We start from the raw sequence: 6,943 nt of genomic DNA, 5'->3' as shown, positions 1-6,943 counted from the left end.
CCAGAGGTGCTTGTAGTCTAGCTGGAGCCTGGCAGTAGTAACATTCAGAGGTGCTTGTAGTCTAGCTGGAGCCTGGCAGTAGTAACATCCAGAGGTGCTTGTAGTCTAGCTGGAGCCTGGCAGTAGTAACATCCAGAGGTGCTTGTAGCCTAGCTGGAGCCTGGCAGTAGTAACATCCAGAGGTGCTTGTAGTCTAGCTGGAGCCTGGCAGTAGTAACATCCAGAGGTGCTTGTAGTCTAGCTGGAGCCTGGCAGTAGTAACATCCAGAGGTGCTTGTAGTCTAGCTGGAGCCTGGCAGTAGTAACATCCAGAGGTTCTTGTAGCCTAGCTGGAGCCTAGCAGTAGTAACATCCAGAGGTGCTTGTAGTCTAGCTGGAGCCTGGCAGTAGTAACATCCAGAGGTGCTTGTAGTCTAGCTGGAGCCTGGCAGTAGTAACATCCAGAGGTGCTTGTAGTCTAGCTGGAGCCTGGCAGTAGTAGCATCCAGATGTTCTTGTAGCCTAGCTGGAGCCTGGCAGTAGTAACATCCAGAGGTGCTTGTAGTCTAGCTGGAGCCTGGCAGTAGTAACATCCAGAGGTGCTTGTAGTCTAGCTGGAGCCTGGCAGTAGTAACATCCAGAGGTGCTTGTAGTCTAGCTGGAGCCTGGCAGTAGTAACATCCAGAGGTGCTTGTAGTCTAGCTGGAGCCTGGCAGTAGTAACATCCAGAGGTGCTTGTAGTCTAGCTGGAGCCTGGCAGTAGTAACATCCAGAGATGCTTGTAGTCTAGCTGGAGCCTGGCAGTAGTAACATCCAGAGGTGCTTGTAGTCTAGCTGGAGCCTGGCAGTAGTAACATCCAGAGGTGCTTGTAGTCTAGCTGGAGCCTAGCAGTAGTAACATCCAGAGGTGCTTGTAGTCTAGCTGGAGCCTGGCAGTAGTAACATCCAGAGGTGCTTGTAGTCTAGCTGGAGCCTGGCAGTAGTAACATCCAGAGGTGCTTGTAGTCTAGCTGGAGCCTGGCAGTAGTAACATTCAAAGGTGCTTGTAGTCTAGCTGGAGCCTGGCAGTAGTAACATCCAGAGGTGCTTGTAGCCTAGCTGGAGCCTGGCAGTAGTAACATCCAGAGGTGCTTGTAGTCTAGCTGGAGCCTGGCAGTAGTAACATCCAGAGGTGCTTGTAGTCTAGCTGGAGCCTGGCAGTAGTAACATCCAGAGGTGCTTGTAGCCTAGCTGGAGCCTGGTAGTAGTAACATCCAGAGGTGCTTGTAGTCTAGCTGGAGCCTAGCAGTAGTAACATCCAGAGGTGCTTGTAGTCTAGCTGGAGCCTGGCAGTAGTAACATCCAGAGGTGCTTGTAGTCTAGCTGGAGCCTGGCAGTAGTAACATCCAGAGGTGCTTGTAGCCTAGCTGGAGCCTGGCAGTAGTAACATTCAGAGGTGCTTGTAGTCTAGCTGGAGCCTGGCAGTAGTAACATCCAGAGATACTTGTAGCCTAGCTGGAGCCTGGCAGTAGTAACATCCAGATGTGCTTGTAGCCTAGCTGGAGCCTGGGTCTAGCTGGAGCCTGGCAAAAGTAACATCCAGAGGTGCTTGTAGTCTAGCTGGAGCTTGGCAGTAGTAACATCCAGAGGTGCTTGTAGTCTAGCTAGAGCCTGGGTCTAGCTGGAGCCTGGGTCTAGCTGGAGCCTGGCAAAAGTAACATCCAGAGGTGCTTGTAGCCTAGCTGGAACCTGGCAGTAGTAACATCCAGAGATACTTGTAGTCTAGCTGGAGCCTGGTAGTAACATCTAGAGGTGCTTGTAGCCCAGCTGGAGCCTGGCAGGAGCATCCAGAAGTACTTGTAGTCCAGCTGAAGCCTAGCAGTTATAACATCCAAGAGCCTGCTGATGTTGCAGGATTGACTGAAGTAATATCTGCCTAAATTACTGTTACCAAGACTGTTCAGCTGCCTCCCAGCATACATAAGGGGGATTACCAATAGTCCCCTGACTGTCTTCAAGCAGACACTGGACAGGTACCTAAAGTCAGTACCTGACCAGTCGGGTTGTGATTCGTACGTTAGATTGCGTTCGGCCAGCAGTAACGACCTGGTTGATCAGACCCTGATCCACCATGAGACCTGGTCACAGACCGGGCCTCAAGGGCGTTGACCCCCGGAACTCTCTCCAAGTATACTCCAGGTAGACCAATTCAATATTCCTCACAAATCAATTGACCTTTTATCAACACTTAGACTTGCTTAGTTACCTTACACATAATTAACCAGCAAGTAGGAGACTGTCCTAAATACACCATTAATTAGGCACTCGATGATTCGGCCCAAATCGGACCGAAATCTAGTCTCCTACGTGAGGGTGGATGGGTATGTGGTGTGACTTTCACCCACAGGATGGGTATGTGGTGTGATTTCCACCCACAGGATGGGTATGTGGTGTGACTTCCACCCACAGGATGGGTATGTGGTGTCTACCACCCTCAGGATGGGTATGTGGTGTCTGCCACCCACAGGATGGGTATGTGGTGTGACTTCCACCCACACGATGGGTATGTGGTGTGACTTCCACCCACAGGATGGGTATGTAGTGTGACTTCAACCAACAGGATGGGCATGTAGTGTGACTTCCATCCACAGGATGGGTATGTGGTGTGACTTCCACCCACAGGATGGGTATGTTTACCTGGAGTTTACCTGGAGAGAGTTCCGGGGGTCAACGCCCCCGCGGCCCGGTCTGAGACCAGGCCTCCTGGTGGACCAGAGCCTGATCAACCAGGCTGTTGCTGCTGGCTGCACGCAAACCAACGTACGAGCCACAGCCCGGCTGATCAGGAACTGACTTTAGGTGCTTGTCCAGTGCCAGCTTGAAGACTGCCAGGGGTCTGTTGGTAATCCCCCTTATGTGTGCTGGGAGGCAGTTGAACAGTTTCGGGCCCCTGACACTTATTGCATGGTCTCTTAACGTGCTAGTGACACCCCTGCTTTTCATTGGGGGGATGGTGCATCGTCTGCCAAGTCTTTTGCTTTCGTAGTGAGTGATTTTCGTGTGCAAGTTCGGTACTAGTCCCTCTAGGATTTTCCAGGTGTATATAATCATGTATCTCTCCCTCCTGCGTTCCAGGGAATACAGGTTTAGGAACCTCAAGCGCTCCCAGTAATTGAGGTGTTTTATCTCCGTTATGCGCGCCGTGAAAGTTCTCTGTACATTTTCTAGGTCAGCAATTTCACCTGCCTTGAAAGGTGCTGTTAGTGTGCAGCAATATTCCAGCCTAGATAGAACAAGTGACCTGAAGAGTGCCATCATGGGCTTGGCCTCCCTAGTTTTGAAGGTTCTCATTATCCATCCTGTCATTTTTCTAGCAGATGCGATTGATACAATGTTATGGTCCTTGAAGGTGAGATCCTCCGACATGATCACTCCCAGGTCTTTGACGTTGGTGTTTCGCTCTATTTTGTGGCCAGAATTTGTTTTGTACTCTGATGAAGATTTAATTTCCTCATGTTTACCATATCTGAGTAATTGAAATTTCTCATCGTTGAACTTCATATTGTTTTCTGCAGCCCACTGAAAGATTTGGTTGATGTCCGCCTGGAGCCTTGCAGTGTCTGCAATGGAAGACACTGTCATGCAGATTCGGGTGTCATCTGCAAAGGAAGACACGGTGCTGTGGCTGACATCCTTGTCTATGTCGGATATGAGGATGAGGAATAAGATGGGAGCGAGTACTGTGCCTTGTCGAACAGAGCTTTTCACCGTAGCTGCCTCGGACTTTACTCTGTTGACGACTACTCTCTGTGTTCTGTTAGTGAGGAAATTATAGATCCATCGACCGACTTTTCCTGTTATTCCTTTAGCACGCATTTTGTGCGCTATTACGCCATGGTCACACTTGTCGAAGGCTTTTGCAAAGTCTGTATATACTACATCTGCATTCTTTTTATCTTCTAGTGCATTTAGGATCTTGTCGTAGTGATCCAATAGTTGAGACAGACAGGAGCGACCTGTTCTAAACCCATGTTGCCCTGGGTTGTGTAACTGATGGGTTTCTAGATGGGTGGTGATCTTGCTTCTTAGGACCCTTTCAAAGATTTTTATGATATGGGATGTTAGTGCTATTGGTCTGATGTTCTTTGCTGTTGCTTTACTGCCCCCTTTGTGGAGTGGGGCTATGTCTGTTGTTTTTAGTAACTGTGGGACGACCCCCGTGTCCATGCTCCCTCTCCATAGGATGGAAAAGGCTCGTGATAGGGGCTTCTTGCAGTTCTTGATGAACACAGAGTTCCATGAGTCTGGCCCTGGGGCAGAGTGCATGGGCATGTCATTTATCGCCTGTTCGAAGTCATTTGGCGTCAGGATAACATCGGATAGGCTTGTGTTAATCAAATTTTGTGGCTCTCTCATAAAAAATTCATTTTGATCTTCGACTCTCAGTCTGGTTAGCGGCTTGCTAAAAACTGAGTCATATTGCGACTTGAGTAGCTCACTCATTTCCTTGCTGTCATCTGTGTAGGACCCATCTTGTTTAAGTAGGGGCCCAATACTGGACGTTGTTCTCGATTTTGATTTGGCATAGGAGAAGAAATACTTTGGGTTTCTTTCGATTTCATTTATGGCTTTTAGTTCTCCCCGCGATTCCTGACTCCTAAAGGATTCTTTTAGCTTAAGTTCGATGCTTGCTATTTCTCTGACCAGTGTCTCTCTACGCATTTCAGAAATATTGACCTCTTTTAGCCGCTCTGTTATTCTTTTCCGTCGCCTGTAAAGGGAGCGCCTGTCTCTTTCTATTTTACATCTACTCCTCCTTTTTCTTAGAGGAATAAGCCTTGTGCATACATCGAGTGCCACCGAGTTAATCTGTTCTAGGCATAAGTTGGGGTCTGTGTTGCTTAGTATATCTTCCCAGCTTATATCGGTTAGGACTTGGTTTACTTGGTCCCACTTTATGTTTTTGTTATTGAAGTTGAATTTGGTGAATGCTCCCTCGTGACTAATCTCATTATGTCGGTCTGGGGCTCCACGCATACATGTCTGAACCTCAATTATGTTGTGATCTGAGTATAATGTGGTGTGACTTCCACCCACAGGATGGGTATGTGGTGTGACTTCCACCCACAGGATGGGTATGTGCTGTGACTTCCACCCACAGGATGGGTATATGGTGTCTACCACCCACAGGATGGGCATGTGGTGTGACTTCCACCCACAGGACGGGTATGTGGTGTGACTTCCACCCACAGGATGGGTATGTGTTAACTACCACCCACAGGATGGGTATGTGGTAACTACCACCCACAGGATGGGCATATGGTAACTACCACCCACAGGATGGGTATGTGGTAACTACCACCCACAGGATGGGTGTGTGGTACCTACCACCCACAGGATGGGTATAAAGTGTATACAACACCCAGATGTGCATATTCCTCAGAGAACATATACACAAAGTATATACACCAAGAAATATGTATATCAGGGCACCTAGTGAACAAGGGCAGCAGGTACCTAGTGAACAAGGGCAGCAGGTACCCAGTGAACAAAGGAGCGGGTCCCGTGAAAGAAGCAGCAGGCCAAAAAAACCCCAGTGAAAGGGGGGTACCTGTAAACAAAAGTAGCGGGACCTGTGAACAGAGACAGCAAGTACCTAGAGAACAGGGGCAACAGGTACCCATTAAATAGAAGCAGCAGGTACCTAGTGAACAGAAGTAGCAGGTACCTAGTGAACAGAAGCAGCAGGTACCTAGTGAACAGCAGTAGCAGGTACCTAGTGAACAGCAGCAGCAGGTACCTAGTGAACAGCAGTAGCAGGTACCTAGTGAACAGGGGCAACAAGTACCTAGAGAACAGGCAGGGACCAGTGAACGGGCAGCGGCCCTATGAACGCAGACGGTCCAGTGAACGGGGGACAACAAGTACCTGTGAAAAAGGAGAGGTACCTGGAACGGGGGCGGCCTAAAACAGCGAAGGGACCGTGAACAGCGTAGCGGTCCCTGTAAACCCGGTAGCGGTCCGTGAACAGCGGGGGGCCCGGGAACACAGCGGGACCAGTGAACAGCAGGCAGGCCCCAGTGAAAAGGCGGTCCTGAAAAACCGTGCGGACCGTGAACAAGGAGCGGCCCGGAACAGCGAGCGGGTGAACACAGTAGCGGTACCTGTGAACGCGGGCAAGTACCTGTAAAAAAGGGGACGGTCCAGTGAACAGCAGTAGCAGGTACCTAGTGAACAGCAGGGGCCCATGAACACAGAGCAGGCCCCAGTGAAACAGTAGCGGTCCCCAGTGAACAGCAGAGCGGCCCGGGAAAGCAGACGGTCCCTAGTGAACACGAAAGGGAAAATAGTGAACAGTGGCAACAGGTGCAGGGAGGCTTGCCCAACACTCTCCCTCTTGCAACATCAATATCTGAACTTTCAGTGTTGAACCGAATTTGGTGACTATTGCATCCTGGGATGCTAGTTTATGCATGTTTGTTAAGATAAAAGGCCGGGGGTAGAGTGCCAATAGGTAGTAGAGTGCCAGGGTAGAGTAGTAGGGGCGGGGAAAGTAGTGCCGGGGTAGAGTAGAGTAGTAGTGCCGGGGTGAGTAGTGCCAGGAGTAGAGTGCCGGGGAGTATCCCGGGGAGAGTGGGGGAGTAGTAGGGGGGTAGGTAGGTGCCGGGGGAGAGTGCCGGGAGTAGAGAGAGGCCGGGGAGGAGAGGGGCCAGGGTAGGGGGGGAAAGGGGGCCCAGGGGGAAGAGTGGCAGGGGGGAGGGGGGAGCCAGGAGAGAGAGAGAGGGGGGAGGAGGAGGGGGCCAGGGGAGACCGGGGAGGGGGAGAGGGCCGGGGAAGAGAGGGCCAGGGGGGGGAGGGGAGGGTAGAGAGAGGGGGCCCAGGGGGAGAGGGGTGGCAGGGAGAGAGGCCAGGGAGAGAGGAGTGCCGGCAGAGGGGAGTGGCAGGGGAGAGAGTGCCGGGGAGAGAGAGGAGGGGGGTGAGAGAG

This window comes from Cherax quadricarinatus, chromosome 81 (genome assembly GCF_038502225.1).
Source record: "Cherax quadricarinatus isolate ZL_2023a chromosome 81, ASM3850222v1, whole genome shotgun sequence".
NCBI classification, from domain to species: domain Eukaryota; kingdom Metazoa; phylum Arthropoda; class Malacostraca; order Decapoda; family Parastacidae; genus Cherax; species Cherax quadricarinatus.
The sequence above is the reverse complement of the archived record's forward strand: the minus strand, read 5'-3'. Positions refer to the sequence as shown.